The sequence below is a fragment of the Vulpes vulpes genome, chromosome 13 (genome assembly GCF_048418805.1).
Source record: "Vulpes vulpes isolate BD-2025 chromosome 13, VulVul3, whole genome shotgun sequence".
Lineage (NCBI taxonomy): Eukaryota > Metazoa > Chordata > Mammalia > Carnivora > Canidae > Vulpes > Vulpes vulpes.
Window position 1 is genome coordinate 68,391,184 of NC_132792.1, and position 4,599 is coordinate 68,395,782.

Sequence of the window (4,599 nt, forward strand, 5' to 3'; positions counted from 1 at the left end):
GTAGGTGTTCTTTGTTTTGTAAAAGTTGGGGTTGGAATGAGAATGGGGATGCATGAGGCGTGTATCTCACTTTGGCTGAAGACAGAACCACTTCCTGTCCCATGAGTGCTTCAGTTTCTTTTAATCTTTATTACTGAAGGTCTTCAAATTTTGATAAAGAGAAATCAGTTTTCTCTCCGTTTTTGAGGAAATGATAAACTGGCTGTGTCCCAGGGGGCGATGTAAACATAGAAAACCTTCTGTCACTGATTTCCTTTGAGTGAGAAGGGATCTTAGAAAATAACTGGTACAGGGAATTGTGAGATCACATTTCAACCCTCTGCTATCCCTTCCCTCCTATGTACTCTGCTTCTAATGATCTCACTATCAGAATTTTTAATATATGGAGTGAAAGAGAGGAAAATGGCCACCACAGAATCATATTTGACTTGTAATCTGGAGAAAACAGAAGTATATTTTCCCAAATTTTCTGATTTTTGACAATGAAAATTATTAAAAGAATAAATATGTTTTTCAAAAGTGAGATTATATGTAAAGGCTCTCACATTTAAAAATCTGCAAAGCTAATTTAGGCTTGTGCCAAGAATCACTGCTGCACTTAGGCTCATTTAAATTCTCAATTTGAGGCACATCTGGGTGGCTTAGTGGGTTAAGCGTCTGCCTTCTGCTTGGGTATGATCCCAGAACTCTGGGATCAAGCCCCACATCAGCTTCCCTGCTTAGCAGGGAGTCTGCTTCTCCCTCTACCCCTGCTTGTGTTTTCTGTCTCTCTCTGTCAAATAAATAAAAGAAGTCTTAAAAAAACATAGAATAAAAATTTTTAAAAAATTCTCAGTGTGAGGAATGTAGCAATCAATCCTCAAGAGCCTCTGCAGGTGGGACACCTGGGTGGCTCAGGTGGTTAAGTGTCTGACTCTTGATTTCAGCTCAGGTCACCATCTCAGGGTTAAGGGATCAAGTCCTGCAACAGGCTTCATGCTCAGCGTGGAGCCTGCTTGAGATTCTATCTCTCCCTCTGCCTTTGCCCTTCCCCCTGTTGGTGTGTTTGTGCTCACACACACACTCTCTCTGTCAAAATAAATAAATAAAATCTTTTAAAAAAAAGAACCTCTTCAAGTAAACATTATGAAAAAGTACAATACAACCTTAAAATTGCAATAAACATTAATTCTCATACTGTTTTTGTGCATTAGAAGTCTAGGAGCAGCTTAGCTGGGTGGTTCTGGCTTGGGCTCTCTCATGGGGTTGCAGTTAATCCTTCAGCCAGGTCTGTAGTCCCATGAATGATTGACCAGGGCTTGAGGATCTACTTCCAACTGGCTCCCTCCCTTTTGGCTGTAGAGGCCTTATTTCTTTATGACATGGACCTCTCCATAGGACTGCTTGAGTATCCTCATGACAGGCATCTGATCACAAAGCCAGAACCTCAATCTCTTTTATCATTTAGCTTCAGAAATCACAACACCATCACTTCTGTATTCTTTTGGTCCCGTGGACACACTATGATAAAAATGTAGGAAGAGACTACACAGGACATTAACTCCAGAGGCCAGGATCACTTATAGTTACCTTAGAAGTCACCCTAGAAGCAGCATAACCTGAAGAGATCAAGGAGTGAAAACAAGGATCTAATAAATATCTCACCATCTGAAATCAGATACATTTGGGGTCAAATCAGGTCCATTAACCTGTCTACTGAAAGCTTGCTATGAATGGATGCATCAATAAAGTTTATTGTGGTTTTGACACTTCTAAAAATAATTTAGATAAAAAGTCTGATAAATAATTTTACAGTCAGAAAAGGTGAAGAAAACATTTTTTCAGGTTTTTTAAAGATTTATTTGAGAGAGAGAGAGCACCAACAGGGGGAAGAGCAGAGGGACAAGCAGACTCCCCACTGAGCAGGGAGCCTGATGCAGCTCCTGAGATCATGACCTGAACTGAAGTCAGATCCTTGACTCACTGAGCCACCTACATGCCCCAAAAAGTTGTATTTCGAGGCAATCATTTTGAGGACAAAACATAATGATAAAGTAGCTCCCAAATAGGATTTTTTTTTAAGTTGCTGTTTGCTTCCTTTCCAAGTCCTTAAGAATTCATGTGTTTCAACAGAATAAACAAGATATTTCCAACTTCTCATTGGCTTCTTTGAATAATTTTATGGGAACTCAATATTTTTCTACCTATGAAAATTCTCGTATCCAAATATTACAGTGGTTGATTATTCATTTTAAATTTCAAGTTAAAAAAAATATAGATTAAGCAGAGGTAGGGGAAGCCTTTAGTTAAGCAGGTTTAAAATACAAACATGTAGGGATGCCTGAGTGGCCCAGTGGTTGAGAGTCTGCCTCTGGTTCAGGTCATGATCCCAGGGTCCTGGGATCGAGTCCTGCATCAGGTCTCTGCCTCTCTCTCTCTCCGTGTGTCTCGTGAATAAGTAAATAAAATACAAACATGTAGAAGTTCGACTCATCATCTTATTCCCTATGAGTAGTCTTTTCTGGTATGTTAGGTTAGTAATCTTCATTAGAAGAACTTCAGGCTCGGTCTCAGCCTGGCCGCTGCCGCCCAGAGCCTGCTGAGCCCCGGTCGGTCCGCTGGCACCCACTCGGGACACAGGACATCCAGTCATGGATAAAAATGAGCTGGTGCAGAAGGCCAAACTGGCCGAGCAGGCTGAGCGATATGATGACTTGGCAGCCTGCACGAAGTCCTTAACTGAGCAAGGAGCTGAATTATCCAACGAGGAGAGGAATCTTCTCTCAGTTGCTTATAAAAATGTTGTAGGATCCCGTAGGTCATCTTGGAGGGTCGTCTCCAGTATTGAGCAAAAGACGGACGGTGCTGAGAATAAACAGCAGATGGCTCGAGAATACAGAGAGAAAATTGAGACCGAGCTAAGAGATATCTGCAATGATGTACTGTCTCTTCTGGCAAAGTGTTTGATCCCCAGTGCTCCACAAGCAGAGAGCAGAGTCGTCTATTTGAAAATGAAAGGAGGCTACTACCCTTACTTGGCCGAAGTTGCTGCTGGTGATGACAAGAAAGGGACTGGGGACTGTGGATCAGTCACAACAAGCATACCAAGAACTTTTGAAATCAGCGAAAAGGAAATGCAACCAACACATCCTATCAGATTGGGTCTGGCCCTTAACTTCTCTGTGTTCTATTAAGAAATTCTGAATTCACCGGAGAACGCCTGCTCTCTTGCAAAGACAGCTTTTGATGAAGCCATTGCTGAACTTGATACATTAAGTGAAGAGTCACACAGAGACAGCGCGCTAATAATGCAATTACTGAGAGACAACTTGACATCGTGGACATCGGACACCCTAGGAGACGAAGCTGAAGCAGGAGAAGGGGGAGGAAAATTAACCGGCCTTCCTACTTTTGTCTGCCTCATTCTAAAATTTACACAGTAGACCATTTGTCATTCATGCTGTCCCACAAATAGTTTTTCGTTTACGATTTATGACAGGTTTATGTTACTTCTGTTTTAATTTTTATATTTCCCATGTGGTTTTTATGTTAAATATTAGGGGAGTAGAGCCAGTTAATATTTAGGGAGTTATCTGTTTTCATCTTGAGGTGGCCAATATGGGGATGTGGAGTTTTTATACTAGTTATAAGTGTTTGGCATAGTACTTTTGGTACATTGTGGCTTCACAAGGGCCAGTGTTAAAACTGCTTCCACGTCTAAGCAAAGAAAACGGCCCACATCTTGGTTTGTCCTGGTGGGGAATAAAAGGGATAATTGGTTCCAGATACAGGTGTAGTTATTGTGGGTACTTTAAGGTTTGGAGCACTTACAAGGCTGTAGTAGAAAGGGTATCCTGTAGATATTACATCTGTGGAATACTCATTCTCGATGTGCACACCTTTGACTACAGTTGCAGAAGTGTTCCTTTACTTGTGACCCAATTTACTCTGGTTTAGGGCAGAAATGGTTCACATTCCATTATTTGGAAAGTTACCTGCTGTTTGCTTTCATTATTTTTGCTACACTCCTTTTATTTGTATTTAAATGTTTCAGGCAACCTAAGAACAAATGTACAAGTAAAGATGCAGTAAAAATGAATTGCTTGATATCCATTACTTTATGTATATCAAGTATAGTAGCAAAACAAAAATCCCATGTATTTAACCTTTTTTTAGGGTTTTTTTTTTCTGTTTTGTTTTGTTTTGATTCTTTGCTCTTGTGATTTTTTTTTTTTTTTTTGATACTTGCCTAACATGCATGTTCTGTAAAAATAGTTAACAGGGAAATAACTTGAGATGATGGCTAGCTTTGTTTAATGTCTTATGAAATTTTCATGAACAATCTAAGCATAATTGTTAAGAACACATGTATTGAGTAGTTGTAAGTGGAATAAAAGTTTTATGAATGGACTTTTCAACTACTTTCTCTACAGGTTTTCATGTAAATTAGATTCTTGGTTCTGAAACCTCTCTAAAGGAAATTGTACATTTTTGGAAATTTATTCCTTATTCCCTCTTGGCAGCTAATGGGCTTTTACCAAGTTTAAATACAAAGTTTATCATAACAAAATACTACTAATATAACTACTACTGTTCCCAACCATGTCCCATATTCATTCC

The 4,599-nt window shown here is 39.7% G+C and overlaps 1 pseudogene; it reads left to right on the forward strand.

Moving 5' to 3' along the window:
• Positions 1 to 2,542: 2,542 nt before the first annotated feature.
• Positions 2,543 to 4,397, forward strand: LOC112929689 (14-3-3 protein zeta/delta pseudogene; annotated as a pseudogene).
• The last annotated feature ends 202 nt before the right edge of the window (positions 4,398 to 4,599 follow it).